The 17,853-nt window shown below is 44.2% G+C and overlaps 1 non-coding gene across 1 annotated transcript; it reads left to right on the top strand.

Moving 5' to 3' along the window:
- The first annotated feature begins 6,210 nt into the window (after positions 1-6,210).
- Positions 6,211-6,282, top strand: trnaa-cgc (transfer RNA alanine (anticodon CGC)). Its single transcript has one exon. It is a non-coding gene; the product is annotated as a tRNA-Ala (tRNA).
- Positions 6,283-17,853: the final 11,571 nt, after the last annotated feature.

The following is a 17,853-nucleotide window of genomic DNA, read 5'->3' on the forward strand; positions in this document are numbered from 1 at the left end:
TTGATCACAAGTCGTGGGAGTCAGTTGCCAGCATTCGCCAGAGCTGGCGGGCAGCCATAAAGACAGGGCTAAATTGTGGCGAGTCGAAGAGACTTAGTAGTTGGCAGGAAAAAAGACAGAGGCGCAAGGGGAGAGCCAACTGTGCAACAGCCCCAACAAACAAATTTCTCTGCAGCACCTGTGGAAGAGCCTGTCACTCCAGAATTGGCCTTTATAGCCACTCCAGGCGCTGCTTCACAAACCACTGACCACCTCCAGGCGCGTATCCATTGTCTCTCGAGATAAGGAGGCCCAAAAGAAAAGATTTCACATAGATACTGTATGATGTTTCAGGACTGGTTTTGCAGTTTATATCAGGCTGGACTAAGGGAATTGATATTTTAGTTGAATAATATGGGTAAGTTTTAAACTGGTATCTGAGTTTGTATACTGTATTTCCACATCTCAATCTCAATCTGATCACAGACATAGATGTTGACTTGTTTCCAATTTATATGTCAGGGCATACTATGGGAATTAGTACCGCCAATTTTAAACCCATAATGTGTCTGAATGTTGGAGTGATATTGAATGAGAATCTCGGGGTACATTATTGGGATTCAAACAGTCACCATCTGGTATCTAACTTGGAGCTCAGGCTTCACTATTGTGGGATTGACACAGTGACAATTTGATGGTGAGTTTGGACTGGGGTTTCTGTTTCTGCCTGTCAGTGGGGCTGAGTTGCGGTGACATGGAAGCAGCGTCTATCCATTTATTTATATTCCAATTCTGAATATTGAAGATGGCGTGTTTAAGACAGCAGTTAGTGTTCATTTATTAGTCAGTGCTGGAGGAGAGAGAAAAGCAGAGGGGCTGGAGGGACAGAGAGAGACTAACTTGTATCTTTACTTCAATCAATACAGCTCCATGTGCAAAGACCTGAACAATTTAACGGTAAATATTGTTTAAAATACTCCAGGTAATGTCTGAGGTAAGGGATGGTGTAATGGTGGTGCACACAGTTGCCTTCCAAGCAGTGGATCCGGCATCGATCCTTGACCATCGCAAATCCCCAGCTTTTAATGCCTTTTATATCAGAAACTCAAGATCTGAACGGAATTTGATCCTGCCTCCAGGGATTATGTGTCTATAATGGGAAAGTGTTTCACACGAATGAAATAAAGTTTTGTAATGCTTTCTCTTTCATATCACATTACGTTTAGTTCCATGTTCAGCTTTTCTATTGCTGCTTATTATCTGTCATGAACTGCATTGGAAAAGCAATAAAATTGTACGGCTTCAGTGAACTTCATTCATTTCTTGGATTTTTTCCCTCTGCTGCTTCCCGTTTCTTATTTAAATGTCCATTGTCTACCAGAGGTGGGTTTCCCTTCAGAAAGATCAATCCTGCAGACGCCGGAAAGCTAAAATAATAACAGAAGATGCTGGAAAGACTCAGCAGGCCACCTAGCATCTGTGGAGGGAGGAAGGTGGGATTAACGTTTCGGGTCCAGAGTAGTGTCACCGATCTTAACCCTTTACCCGAGCTTCCCTCCCACACAGAAACTATGGAAGCTGATGGGTCTTTCCAGCATTTTGAGCTTTGATTTGAATCTTATTTCTGTCTGTATTTCATTCCTTTCCCCTTGTAATGGTTTCTGTGAAACGACCAGCGTTGTGCTCAGATCATCGTGTATTTATGTTTTGTTTATTTGAACTGATGTAAACAATGTAGAGTAAAATATAACAGGGCATATTTACAAAGAGCCAAGCAATGCAGTTTTATCAAGACTTGATTGATTTGTTCTTCATTGGGTGATTGATTCTTTATCTGACAGACTGTGGTCCTGTATATGAATATGGGACTCTTTCTGCGTCTGTCCGTCTCCGCAACGATATTTGAGTAATGGCTTCACTTTGCATCTGCCAGTCTGTGGTACTGAATATGAGTGTGGGAATCATTCTCTCTCTTCCATCGACAATAATGTACTTGAGTGTCGGCTTCAGTTTGGACTAATGGGATTGAAATTTCGTCTTTCAGTCGGACTCAAAGTGAAATTTTTAGACTGATACGTGTGCGATGTATTATTGGGATAAAATCGGTTCCCTTCAACCATGTATAGTGTGTCAATTCTATCTGATATTAAATGTGTAGTTAAGTCAACAGTGGCACAGTGTCTTTCAATGTGACAGGTCGTGTGATTTTGGGCTGAAATTTATATATTTACCTGTCAGCAGGTATTTTATAGGAGGTGGCATTTGTGGTCATCCCTTACTGCGCAGCAACTGAGTAATGCACTTCAGAGTCAAACACATTGCTGCGGTTTTGGACTCACATGTAGGTGAGACCAGCTAACGACAGAGAGCACAGGGAAACATTAGGGAAATTCCCTTTCAATGTTAGATTTTGTGTGTCAATTAATTGAATTTATTGATTAATTGAACATTAATTCCACCAGCTGCTGTGTGGGATTTGAACCCGTATAGCAATGAGATGAGCTTGGATGGTTGGACTACTAGTTTAGTGATATGACAACAACGCCATGGCTCTTCCACCACCCCCTCCCCACCCCCCGCCCACCAAACATCCCCCAACCCCACAACAACTTCTGCACTTCTGCTGTGTTTGACCGTTGGATTGAAAATATATATGTAGCACTTGGGATCTTGGGAAAATATGAACTAGGAGCTGGAGTTGAACACGCGGCCACTCGGGCCTGATCCACCATTCTACAAGATCATGGTTAATCTGATTGTGACCGCATCTTCACATTCCCGCCTACACCCGATGAACTTTTAACCCCTTGTGTAACAAGAATCTATTTACCTCAGCCTTAAAAATATGCAAAGACTCTGCTTCCACCGCCTTTGAGGAAGAGAGTTACAAAGACTCACGACATTCTGAGAAAAAAAACAATCTCCTCATCTCTGCCTTCAATGGGCGACCCTTATTTTTAGATAGTGACCCTTAGTTCTAGATTCTCCCACAAGAGGAAACATCCTTTCCACATCCCCCCTGTCAAGACCCCCCAGAATATTCTATACTTCAATCAAGTCAGCTCTTACTTTTCGAAACGCCACTGGATGGAAGCCGAACTTGTACAACCATTCCTTCTAAGACAACCTGCCCATTCCATGTATTAGTCTTGTCAATCTTCTCTGAACAACTTCCTTAAATAAGGGAACCAATACTGTACACAGTCCTCCGGATGTGATTTCACTGATTCCCTGTATAACTGAAACATAACATCCCTACTTCTGTATTCAATTCTCCTCGCAATAGTCAGATGCAGTAAGAGCCTGCCTACCCCTGCTCTCTGTGACTGTGGACCTGATGGTCTGTCAGTGTATCTGTGTGCTGGGAGTGATAATGTACCGACTGTGTGTGGGAAGGATGTTGTTGATAGCTTGGGTGGAGGAATCATCACATTCATGCTGCTTGATGGAATTTTTTGATGGGGCAACAGAGGAGATTAATACGGATAATGTATTTGTTGTTGTGTACATGAGCATCCACAAAGATTTGATAAAGTGTCACATAACAGGATTGTCAGCAAGATTAGAGCCCATGGAGTAAAGGGGACAGTATCCATGTGAATACGAAGTTGGCTGAGTGTTAGGACACAGAGTAGTGGTGAACAGCTGTTTTTTTTGGACTGGAGGAAGGTAAATCATGGGGTTCCCCATGGTGTTAGGATCCCTGCCTTTCTTTATCCATATTAATGACGTTGACTTTGGTGGACAAGTACACTTGCACAATTTACACATTGCACAATATTTGTAAGTATTGAGAGATGTGAGGAGGATCGTGACATTCTTCAAGAGGACACGGACAGGCTGGTGAAATAGGAAGGCAAGTGGCAGATGAAATTTATTGCAGAGAGGTGTGAAGTGATTTTTTTCATTCTGAAAATCGAGCAGAGGCAAGGTAAAATATAGGACACAATTCGAAATGGGGTTCAGGATCAGAGGGACCTGGGGAATATATGCAAAAATTGGTGACGGTGGCGGGGCTGGTTGAGAAAGTGGTTTACAAGGGAAACTGAATTCCTGGCTTGAAGGCTCCATAAATACAGGCAGAGAGTACAAAAGCAAGGAAGTTATGATAAACCTTTATAAAACACTGGCTCAACCTCAACTGGAATATTCTGTCCATTTCTGTGCACCACACTTTCGGAAGGATGTTAAGATACTAGACTCACGCTCCCCAGGCAGCAAACCTCAGCCTATAGCAGTCCAGTGCCAACACTGCTCACAAACCGGAATGTAATCGGGTGCAAGTGTCATGCTCGGAGTCCGCTCTTGCTGCATGTTCGATGCCCCGTCACTCTTCCTCTAACTTTCCTAATCTAACTTCAGATAGCAGGCTGCAGACTGCTGGGGCACATGTCATATTGATTTGCATATGAATCAACATTCCTACATCGTTGTCAGGATCAGATCCTGGAATTCCCTCCATAAAACCACCAGGGAATCAGTGAATGATACAGCACAGATTGGGATATATTCTTCCACTGTGCAGTGGGACTTGGGTGTCCTTGTCAATAAGTCACTGAAAGCGAACATACAGTTGTAGCAAGCAATTAGGAAGGCTAATGGGATGTTAGCCTTTATCGCAACAGTATGAGAGTAAAGGAGTAGTGAAGACTTGCTTCAATTATACAGAACTTTGGTTAGACCGCACTTGGAGTACTGTGTGCAGTTTTGCCCCCTTTACCCGAGAAAGGATATTATCACCATAAAGGCAGTGCAACGAAGGTTCATCAGAATTTTTCCCAGGATGGCGGGACTGTCCTAGGAAGAGAGATTTGTGAAAGTGGGCCTACAGTCTCTAGAGTTTCGAGGAATTAGCGGTGATCGCATTGAAACCTGCAAAAGACTTAAAGGGATGCACAGGTCGCTGCAGGTAAGATGTTTCCACTGGTTGGGGAGTCTAGAACCAGGGAACACAATTTCAAAATAGGTAGGGAGCCACTTAGGACAGAGATAAGGAGGCATTTATTTACTCAGAGCGTTGTGAATCTTTGGAATTCTCGACCCCACTTGGCTGTGGAAGCTCACTCAGTGAGTATGTTTCAAGCAGAGAATGACAAATTTCATAAAATAGGGATATGGGGATAGTGTGGGAAAATTGGATTATGGAGCAGGCTCGATGGGCTGAATGGCTATTCCTACTCCTATGTTCCTATGTCTCCCCAGAAATTCTATCATCGAGAAAGACAAATATATTAACATGTTGGAAATATTATTATCAGAAGTCACATGTCATATTGATTTGGCTATGTAACAACTTCATTGTGGCCGGGTTCAAACCCTGAAATCCCCTCAATAAAAACCACCAGAGAATGATGAAGCACAGATTGGAGTCTTTTCGGCCCATTGTTCCTGTTCTGGCTCTTAGATAGCGTCATTAAATTAATCCCACTCCCTCCCTGTTCATTCCCTGTAGCCCTGTAGGTTTTCCGCTTTAGGTATTTATCCAGTTACCCTTTGAAAGTTATTACCGAATCTGCTTCCACCGCTCTTTCACAGAGTGTATTCCAGATCTCAATAATTCAGAATTGTTCTCTGCTGGTTCTTTTTGTCAATTACCTGAAATCTGTGTCCTCTGGTTCCCACACTTCTGCCACTGGTGCAGTTTCTCCTCACTGATAATATCTAAAGATTGCATGATCTTGGGCACTTCCATTAAATTTGCCTTTAACCTCCGCTTCCACGCAGTGAAAACCCGGTGTTTCTCCAGTCTCTCCACATAACTGATGCCTTTCGTCCCTGATACCATTCTGGCAAAGCTCCTCTGAATCCTCTCTTAGGCCTTGACTCCATTTTAAAGTTCCCAGAATTGGACACAACATGTGAACTGGGGCTTAAACAGTCCTTTATAAAGATTTTGCCCAACTTCACTGCTTTAGAATTCAAACATGCGTTATAATTGCAAGGACGATTCGGAACTCCACAGAAATGCTCGCTTGCGTTACCATAGTGAGCGCTGGGATCAGAGTGGGGGAAAATTTTCTCCTTTTTATGTAATTACCCCACGTTCTGAAGCCAAGTACATCTGTGGGAATGTATAGAAAAGTAAAGGACACATTTCATTGCCCTTGTTTCATACAAGTGGCACCGGCAATTTGGACAGGTGTCAGGACTGGGGAAAGACTGCTGATACTGATGAAGACTGAGAACATGATAAATACAAAGAATCAATTGTGAATCATTGCAGTCAGGGTTGGGGATGTAGCTCAGTGGTAGAGCGCATGCTTCGCATGTATGAAGTCCTGGGTTCAATCCCCAGCATCTCCAAGTAGTTTTGAGAGGAACGTTACACAGCAACGGCAGTGCTGCACCGATGTTCTTGATGTTTAAGTTCACAATTCGCAGCAATAAATCTGTTTAATCAGTCAATTATATTGTCGCAGGACTTCATCGCACACCCTCTGGGCAGTCCACCTCAGCTGATAGCAGTCCAGTGTCAACACAGCTCACAGACGGGAATGTATCTCAGTGCAGTGTCGTGCTCGCAGTCCACACTTGCTTTATGCTGGATCCCCTGTCACTGTTACACTCACTTTCCTAATCTAATGTCTAATGTCAGACTGGGCACTGCTGGGGCAAGACTGAGAGTTGGGCATTTGCGTGAGAAGCAGAAAGGGTGATGGAGTCTTGGGGCATGGAATCATAGAAAGGTGACAGCACAGAAGGTGTTCATTCAACCCATCCAGCTCTCTGCAAGAGCAATTTAGCTGCTCCCACTTCCCTGGCTTTTCCCCTTAGCCCTGCAATTATCTCTTTTGATCTTCAGGCGCTTATCCAATTCCCTTTTTAAAGCCACTCTTGAATTTGACTCCACCACAGTCTCAGGCAGTTTATTCCAGATCCTAACCACTCACTGGAGAAAGAAGATTTCCCTCCTGTCGCTTGTGATTCTTTTCTCGATCACCTTAAATTTAAATGATCTAGTTCTGGACCCATCCGCCAATGGAAACAATTTCTCTCTATCGGCTCTGTTTTTACCCCTCATGATATAAAACCAAACAGTGCGCTGGATTTTGTGTCCATCAGTCCTTAAATTAATTTCAGCATATTCCCAACTCTCAATCTGGTTTTACACTGTACTCCTTTGAGGGCCTCTCTGAGCGATCACTCTCAGTATCAGCAGATACTATTTACTTTTATAAATCTTTCTGAGCCACACAAGTAACAAGTGACGATTCAGCTCCCAGCTCACACCTCTTCATGCAATCTTACAGCTGATTGACAGTTACCGGCAACTAACTGTTTCTGTTAACTAGATTGCAGTTTCTCTCACGGTTTTTTAAAGTACGAGGTTAAATTCAAAATAACAAGCAAAATTTCGCTTTGTGATTCGCTCAACAAACCCACCACAGAATTCTCACTCTTACCAAATTCCCAATTTTTACACTATCTTTCGTTGCTCTCCTTTTATGACCACTCTATGCAAACTCACTCTTTAATATTCAAATGCTGCCTTGATGGAAATTAGGAACATAGGAATACAGGAAATATAAACAGGAATAGGCCATTCGGCCTGTTGGGTGTTCTCGGCCATTCAAACTGATCATGACTGATCATCTACCTCTATGCCATCCCCGCCCCACCCCCCGCCCGCCCCACTAACCCCATATTCCTTGATGTCATTCATACCCAGAAATCTATAGGTTCTGTCTTGAACATGTCTAATGATTGAGCTTCCACAGTCCTCTGTGGTAGGTAATTCCACAGATTCACCACCCTCTGCGCAAAGAAATTCCTCCTCATCTCAGTCTTAAATGGCCTACCCTTTATTCTGAGACTATGTGTACTGGTTCTAGACTCACCAGCCAGAAGAAAAATCCTATCCTGTTACTCACTGTAAGAATTTTGTGAGTTTCAATGAGACCACCTCTAATTCTTCTGAACTCTGGAGAATTGAGGCCCAGTTTCCTCAATCTCTCCTCGCAAGACTTGCAATGTTTCACTCCATATTTCATTTCTGGTTGTACAAGACTGAGTGATGTTACTTTGTTTGTGGGTCAACCTCACTTCCTCTCAGCCTCTGCTTCTGCAATTGCTCTCTCAACGCATCCTGGTTTGAAGTTCTGCGAGCTGGAACAAGTGACACACTCGCCCTTCCTTCCAGCTGTCATGTCTCAACGTAGCTCAGACTGGAACATGGATACGGCCGCCTTGTTACTGCTGTTTGGTGAGTCCTTAAAGAACATTATAACAAAACTGCTAGATTCCGGGTCTGTGAGGGAGACGAGTGTGCAAAAGGCAGAGGGAGATTTGAACTGAGCCCGGAGGTGACCGATATCCTGCAGTTCAGTGAGTGAAAGCAACGTTTACTTCGGTGTGTAGTATTCGAGTTTGGAAAGCTATTGCAGAAGAGGCTTCCTTGTGCCGACCTCGTAACCTCTTGATCTGCTGCCTTTGATTGACAGAGACAGAATTAAACTCATCCTCGCATACAGTAACAGAAAGTGACAGATACCTATTGAATCCATCACTCATAGAGAATCAGAGGCTATTAGACAGAATGATTCCAACATTCACATACAGTGTCAAACATTGTCAGAGTCAGAATTAATCACACATTCAGACACGGCTATTGTAGACTGTCAAATGGAGAATGAATCTCACACTGACATACAGTCCCAAATAGTAACAAGTACACAGTGAATTTAAATCATTTTCTGTAGCAGACAGTGGAAGGAACAGACTGTATCACACACTCACACACAGAACAAGAGACTGTTACATAAAACATTTGTGCGCCAAACATACACTCTGCCAGAGACTGACAGTTAGAGAAATAAACCAACACACACATATGCAGTGCATTCGAGTGACAGGGACAGGTTTCATCCGACACGCACACAGTGCCAGAGACTGACAGTTCAGAATTAAACCAGCACACACACGCCGTGCCATAGATTGACACATACAGAATTAATTCGACACAGATACGCAATAGTAGAGACTGACAGATATGGACTCAATCTCAGTCCCACGTGTGGGACAACTGATTTACCACAAAAGTGCAACCAGCGTTGGTGTAAAAAAATGTAATAACAGCTCGTCTCAATTCCTAGAATTTCTTAGTCCCAGCCGTCCAAAGGAAGCTGAACAATGTGGTATCTATTGTGACCCTCTCTGATCTGTAAACTTCGCTGTAACGCAGATTGATGACATCCACTGGCCGAGTTTGAGAACTGCAACATCGCAGAGTGAATTCAGACAGTCTGTCAGGGTTAAAGAAGCAGGCAATGTGAGGAAATAACTTCTGCCCGTATGTTCTCCTCTCACATTGTTTCACATTGATATACTGAAGAATAAATCAATGGATTGCTAATAAAAACAAAAGATTCCATTCTTTATTTGGCTATTTGTAAATATGCCTTGTTATATTTTACTCTTCATTGAACAGTATTTCTGACTGGTCTCTCACTTCAAATAAAGAAATCATAATCCCACTCGTATTGAGTGTACGTTGCTCATATTGAAGGATGAAACAATCCCTCTGGGAGGGAAATGGATATTTAAATAAGGAACGGGAAGCAGCGAAGGGACAAGATTCTGACAGTCAATGAATTTTAGTGAACGCATGTAATTCTATTGGTGTTTCACTATATAGTTCAGGTCAGATAAGAAATGGCAATAAAAAGGAGGAAATCCGAGTTAGATTTATCGTGACGTGGGAATTAAAGCCCTTCGGCCCACCGAGGCTGTGCTGACCAACAACCACCCATTTATATTAAACCTATATTTATCTATCAACCTTCAGGTCTTTGTCTGTGGGAGGCAACTGGAGCACCCGGCGAAAACACACACAGTCACAGGGCGAACTTGCAAACTCCGTACAGGCAGTACCTAGAACTGAACCCAGGTCGCTGGAGCTGTGAGGCGAACCACTGCGCCACTGTGCCGCCCCAAAACATTTTTCGCTGCAAGCATGCTTGTGAATGGTGGCAAGCATTGAATCGGATTGGGTAACGAAACACAAGACATTGTGACATCACTCCAATTACACCCAATGCTCACGAAAACAGAATTTGGTGGGAATGCTCAGCAGCTCTGGCAGCATCTGTGGAGAGAGAAACACAGTGAACGTTTCAAGGTCGATGATCCTTCTCCAGCATTGTCTATGTCCACCATCACTACAGCCTGAGAGTTAAGGAATGAATCCCACAGTCACTACAGCATCAGAGTCTGCCAGGTGCAGATTGAACCAGGCAATCATACAGAAAAATCATAGAAAGTTTATGGCACAGAATGAGACTACTTGGCTCATTGTTTCTGTGGCGGCCAAAAACGAGCCATCCAGCCTAACCCCAACTTCCAGCATTTGGCCCACAGCCCTGCAGTTTACTGCATTTGAGGTGCATATCCAGAGACCTTGTTTAATGATTTGAGGCTTTCTGCCTCTCCCACCTTTATCGGCAGTAAATTCCAGACTCCAACTACCCTCCAGGTGAAAATAAGCTTTTCTTCTTTTCCCCTCTAATCTTTCTAGCAGTCACTTTAAATCTATGCGCCCCAGTCACTGAGATCTCTGCTGAGGTAAATAGGCCATTATCAAGCACTCTATCCAGTCCCCTAATAACTTTGTACATCTCAATCCAATCTCCTCTCATTCTTTTATTTTCCATTGCAAACAACCGCAGCTGATCCAATCTTTCCTCATACCTGCATTTCTTTCCAAACTTGGCAACATGCTCGTAAATCTCGTCTATACTCTCTCAGTTCTGGGTACTGCCTGTGCCGAGTTTGCAACTTCTCCCTGTGTCTGCGTGGATTTCCGCCGGGTGCTCTGGTTTCCTCCCACAGCCAAAGACTTGATAGGTAAATTGACCATTGAAAATTTCCCCTAGTGTAGGTAGGTGGTAGGAGTATGGTGGGGATGTGGTAGAGTATATGGGGTTAATACAGGATTAGTATATATGGGTGGTTGTTGGTCAACGAACAAAGGAAATGATTTCTTATGCCCTCTTAACTACCTGATCAACCTGCCCTGCTCCCTTCAGGGATCTGTGGACAGTAACTCCAATGTGCCTCACGTCCTCTGCACCTCTCATTATTTTCCCATTAATCGTGTATTCATTTGCCTTGTTTCGCCTCCCCAAATGCATCACCTCACACTTCTCTGGGTTGAATTTCATTTGTTATTTTTCAGCCCACCTGACCAGTCTATTGATATCTTCCTGCAGCCTACAGCTATCCTCCTCTCCATCAACCACATGGCAAATGTTTGAACATAGAACATAAAACAGAGAAAAGTACAGCACAGTACAGACCCTTCGGCCCACGATGTTGTGCCGAACCTTTAACCTACTCTAAGTTCAAACTACCTACATACCCTTCATTCTACTATCATGCATGTACCTATCCAAGAGTCGCTTAAATGTCCCTAATGTATCTGTTTCTACTACCACCGCTGGCAGTGCATTCCACGCACCCACCACTCTCTGTGTAAACCTTCCTCTAATCACCTTAAAATTATGCCCCCTGGTGATAGTTTGTGCGGTCATTAAACCTCTTGATCATGCCCCCGGCATTTATATCCAAATCGTGAAAATATTCCAGAAAATGAAAGACACCGAGTACTGAGCCATGTGGGGCACCACTGGAAACTGCCTTCTCGTCACCATTACACCGGACGACAATTACCCTTTGTTTTCGACCACTGAGTCAATTTTGCATCCAGCTTGCAACATTTCTCTGGATCCCATGGGATTTACGTTCTAAAGCAGTCCACCATTTGGGACCTAGTCAAAAGCAGATGGACGACGAGAATGGTATTCGAACCCACGCTTGCAGAGCCCAATACATTCACAATCCATCGCCTTAACCACTCGGCCCCTCGTCGTACAACTGCAACAAGTGAAACAAAAATGTATCGCCGCACACAGAATGATCGATACTGATTGAATTCATTACTCACAAACTGAATCAGAGACTGATAGACACAGAATGCTTCCCATATTCACAGACTGTGCAAATATTGTCTGAGCCAGAATGAATCACACACTCAGACACCACTACTGGAGACTGACAGATGAGGAATGAATCTCACACTCATCCAATCCCAGAAACTGACAGGTATTCCAGTCACAGACCGGAGGAGAGAGTGGCGGGAACAGAATGTATCCTACCCCGACACATGTAGTCAGAGACTGTTAGATACAGCATTAATCCGCCAAACACTAGCTATGCCAGAGACAGACAGTTGCAGAATTAATCCAACACACGCTCATAGTGCCACAGCGTGACAGGGACAGAATTCACCCAACACACACACACAGTCCCAGAGACTGACAGTTACAGAATTATTCCACCAGACAGTGACCGACGCTGAATTAATCCAACACACACACACACCACACACACGCACAGTCCCAGGGATGAACAGTTGCAGAATTATTCTACCAGAAAGTGACAGATGCTGAATTAAACTAACACATACACACTATGCCAGGGTGTGACAGACACAAAATTAATTTGGCACAAAATAATAGAGACTGTTTGATAAGGACCGAATCTCACTCCAATTAGTTGTCCAATTATGGCCATTTTTTATGTCGTCTGCAAACTTCTTCATCTTGCCCCTAGCATTTACATCCAAATCATGAATATATACCACAAAAATAAGGACACCTACTGCTGAGCCGTGCGGGATACCACTGTAAATATCTTTCCAGTCGCTAATTCAGGGAATTACAATTACCCTTTGCTTTCTGCCACTGATTCAATTTTACATCCAGCACGCTACATTTTCCTGGCTCTCAAGGGATTTACTCTTTTAAACAATCTTCCATGTGGGACCTTGTCAAAAACAGACAAATGAGAGAATGGAATTTGAACCCCCACGTGCAGCACAATAGATTAGCAACTCATCGCTTTAACCTCTCTGTTACCTCACCGCTTTATTACATAACTATTGAGATGCAATGAAACTTAATGCTGCATACCGTACCTCAGAATGGCAGATACCGATTAAATCCATCATTCATATACAGAATCAGAGACTGATAAACACAGATTGTTTTCCACATTCACATACTGTGCAAATATTGCCAGAGCCAAAATGAATCACACACTCAGACACCACTACTGGAGACTGACAGATGAGGAATGAACCTTACACTTGCATCCAATCCAAGAAACTGACAGGTACACACTGTATTTCGCTCACATACTGGACAGAGAGTGGCGGAAACAGAATGTATACCACCCCCACAAACAGAACCAGAGACTGTTAGATACAGCATTTATCCGCCACAAACACACAATATGCCAAAGACAGACAGCTACTTAACCTGTGGAATTCGCTACCACAGTAAGCAGTTGAGGCTAATGCATTGTATGTTTTCAAAAAGCAGTTAGATATAGCTCTTGGGTCTAAAGAGTTCAAAGGGACGAAAGCCGGAACAGGCTTCTGAGTGGCATGATCAGCCATGACCATAATGAATGGCGGAGCAGGCTCAAAGGGCCGAATGGCCTACTCCTGCCCCTTTTTCTTTCTATCTTTCTAAACCAACACGTGCGCAGTGCCATAGGGTAACAGGGACAGAATTACGCCACCAGAGAGTGACAGACACAGAATTAGTCCAATACATACACACCATGCCAGAGAGAGACAGATACAAAATTAATTTGACACAAAATAATAGAGACTGTTTCATAAGAGCTGAATCTCACTCCCATGTGCAGGACAACTAATTTCACACAAAAGTGTTGGTGTAACAATATGTAATTAGAGCTCGTCTTCACTCCGAGTATTTCTAAATCCGAGACATCCAATGGAAGCTGAACAATGTAATGTCAGTTGTGTCCAAAGAACACAGAACAAAGGAAATTACAGCACAGGAATAGGCCCTTCGGCCCTCCAAGCCTGCGCCAATCCAGATCCTCTATCTAAACCTGTCGCCTATTTTCTAAGGGTCTGTATCTCTTTACTTCCTGCCCATTCATGTATCTGTCCAGATACATCTTAAAAGACGCTATCGTGCCCGCGTCTACCACCTCCGCTGGCAACGCGTTCCAGGCAACCACCACCCTCTGCGTAAAGAACTTCCATTCATATACCCCCTAAACTTTTCACCTCTCACTTTGAACTCGAGACATCTAGTAATTGAATCACCCACTCTGGGAAAAAGCTTCTTGCTATCCACCCTGTCAGTACCTCTCATGATTTTGCACTCTTCAATCAGGTCCCCCCCTCAACCTCCGTCTTTCTAATGAAAATAATCCTAATCTACTCAACCTCTCTTCATAGCTAGCGCCCTCCATACCAGGTAACATCCTGGTGAACCGCCTCTGCACCCTCTCCAAAGCATCTACATCCTTTTGGTAATGTGGCGACCAGAACTGCACGCAGTATTCCAAATGTGGCTGAACCAAAGTCTTATACAACTGTAACATGACCTGCCAACTCTTGTACTCAATACCCCGTCCGATGAAGCAAAGCATGCCGTATGCCTTCTTGATCACTCTATTGACCTGCGTTGCCACCTTCATGGAACAATGGACGTGAACACCCAAATCGCTCTGTACATCAATAGATCCTATTCCTCAGTATCTTCTCCAGCAGCTTCCCTACCACTGACGTCAGACTCACCGGTCTATAATTACCTGGATTATCCCTGTTACCCTTCTTAAACAAGGGGACAACATTAGCAATTCTCCAGTCCTCCGGGACCTCACCCGTGTTTAAGGATGCTGCAAAGATATCTGTTAAGGCCCCAGCTATTTCCTCTCTCGCTTCCCTCAGTAACCTGGGATAGATCCCATCCCGACCAGGGGACTTGTCTACCTTAGAATACCCAACACTTCCTCCCTCATTATGCCGACTTGACCTAGAGTAATCAAACATCTATCCCTAACCTCAACATCCGTCATGTCCCTCTCCTCGGTGAATACCGATGCAATGTATTCGTTTAGAATCTCACCCATTTTCTCTGACTCCAAGCATAATTTTCCTCCTTTGTCCTTGAGTGGGCCAATCCTTTCTCTAGTTCCCCTCTTGTTCCTTATATATAAATAAAAGGCTTTGGGGTTTTTCTTAACCCTGTTTGCCAAAGATATTTCGTGACCCATTTTAGCCCTCTTAATTCCTCGTTTCAGATTGGTCCCACATTCCCGATATTCTTTCAAAGCTTCGTCTTTCTTCAGCTGCCTGGACCTTAAGCATGCTTCCTTTTTCCTCTTAGCTAGTTTCACGATTCCACCGGTCATCCATGGTTCCCTATATCTTGCCATTTCTATCCCTCATTTTCACAGGAAGATGTCTCTCCTGCACGCTAAACAACCTCTCTTTAAAAGCCTCCCACATATCACATGTGGATTTACCTTCAAACAGCTGCTCCCAATCTACATTCCCCAGCTCCTGCCGAATTTTGGTACAGTTGGCCTTCCCCCAATTTAGCACTCTTCCTTTCGGACCACTCTCGTGTTTGTGCATGAGTATTCTAAAACTTACGTAATTGTGATCACTATTCCCAAAGTAGTCCCCTACTGAAACTTCAACCACCTGGCCCGGCTCATTCCCCAACACCAGGTCCAGTATGGCCCCTTCCCGATTTGGACTATTTACATACTGCTCTAGAAAAGCCTCCTGGATGCTCCTTACAAATTCTGCTCCATCTAGACCTCTAACACTAAGTGAATCCCAGTCAATGTTGGGAAAATTAAAATCTCCTATCACCACCACCCTGTTGCTCCTACATCTTTCCATAATCTGTTTACATATTTGTACCTCTATCTCACGCTCGCTGTTGGGAGGCCTGTAGTACAGCCCCAACATTGTTACCGCACCATTCCTATTTCTGAGTTCTGCCCATATTGCCTCACTGCTCGAGTCCTCCATAGTGCCCTCCTTCAGCACAGCTGTGATATCCTCTTTAACCAGTAATGCAACTCCTCCACCCCTTTTACCTCCCTCTCTATCCCGCCTGAAGCATCGATAGCCTGGGATATTTAGTTGCCAATCTTGCCCTTCCTTCAACCAAGTCTCAGTAATAGCAATAACATCATACTCCCAGGTACTAATCTAAGCCCTAATTTCATCTGCCTTACCTACTACACTTCTTGCATTATAACAAATGCACCTCAGACCACCAGTCCCTTTGCATTCATCATCTGGTCCCTGTCTATTCTTCCCCTTAGTCACGCTGACTTCATTATCTAGTTCCTTACAGGCTTTAGTTACTACCTCCTTACTGTTCACGGACCTCCTCATTTGGTTCCCATCCCCCTGCCACATTTGTTTAAACCCTCCCCAACAGTGTTAGCAAAAGCACCCCCAAGGATATTGGTTCCAGTGCGGCCCAGGTGTAGACCGTCCAATTTGTAATAGTCTCACCTCCCCCAGAACCGGTCCCAATGTCCCAAAAATCTGAACCCCTCCCTCCTGCACCATCTCTCAAGCCACGCATTCATCCTGACTATTTTTTCATTTCTACTCTGACTGCACGTGGCACTGGTAGCAATCCTGAGATTACTACCTCTGAGGTCCTACTTTTTAACTTGGCTCCTAACTCCCTAAATTCTGCTTGTAGGACCTCATCCCGTTTTTTACCTATATCATTGGTGCCTTTGTGCACAACGACAACTGGCTGTTCATCCTCCCCCTTCAGAATGTTCTGCAGCCGGTCTGAGACATCCCTGACCCGTGCACCTGAGAGGCAACATACCATTCGGGTGCCTCGTTTTCGACCACAGAACCGCCTATCTACTCCCCTTACAATCGAATCCCCCTATGACTATAGCCCTTCCACTCTTTTTCCCGCCCTTCGGAACAGCAGAGCCAGCCACGGTGCCATGAACCTGGCTGCTGCTGCCTTCCCCTGGTGAGCGATCTCCCCCAACAGTATCCAAAACGCTATACCTGTTTTGGAGGGAGACGGCTGCAGGGGACACCTGCGCTGCCTTCCTGCTCTTTCTCTGCCTTTTGGTCACCCATTTCCTTTCTCCCTCAGCGATCCTAATCTGCGGTGTGACCAATTCGCTAACCGGGCTAGCCACGAACTCTTCAGCATCGCGGATGCTCCAAAGTGAGTCCATCCGCAGCTCGAGAGCCGTCATGCGGTCTATGAAGAGCTGCAGCTGGACACACATCCAGCACGTGAAGGAGTCAGGGACATCAGCCGTGTCCCTGAGCTCCCACATTGAGCAAGAGGAGCATAACACGGGTCTGAGATCTCCTGCCATTTTTAATCTTAAACTTAACTTCGTCTTTACTTCGATAAATAAAAAAGGAACGAAAAGTTTTTACCAATCACACGGAAAGAAAAAAAAAAAGAAATAGAAAAAGCCTTACCTTATCAACACAGCACCGAGTCCTTTTTTTTTGGTTAGAGTAGGAGGGCGGTTGGGATACACGACAGGTGTCGTGTCTCGGGTTCAGCCGCTGCCCAAATATATCGGACTTACTTACCCAGCTGCCACCTCGCTCTCCCTGTCGCCGCTGCAAAAAGAAACTGCCGAAACAAAAAGGTAAGTTAATATAAGTTGAAACTCACTTTCCCAGCTGCCACCTCCCTCTCTTTGTCGCCGCTGCAAAAAGAAACTTGCGAAACAAAAAGGTAAGTTTATATCAGTTGAAACTCCATAATCTGTAAACCTCGCTGCACAGCAGATTGCTGATCTCTATTTGCAGGAAGTCTGAACTGCAACATAGCGGAGTGAATTCACACAGTCACTCAGGACTAAATAATCAGGCAATGTGAGGAAATAGTTTCTGCCGGGAATTTCTCCTCTCATATTGCTTCACATTTTTATACTGGAGAATAAATCAATCGATTCTGCATAAAAAGGTGACCCTGCATTATTTAGCTATTTGTAAATATGCCCTGTTATATTTTGCTCTACATTGAA

This window comes from Heterodontus francisci, unplaced genomic scaffold (assembly GCF_036365525.1).
Source record: "Heterodontus francisci isolate sHetFra1 unplaced genomic scaffold, sHetFra1.hap1 HAP1_SCAFFOLD_409, whole genome shotgun sequence".
Classification (NCBI taxonomy): domain Eukaryota; kingdom Metazoa; phylum Chordata; class Chondrichthyes; order Heterodontiformes; family Heterodontidae; genus Heterodontus; species Heterodontus francisci.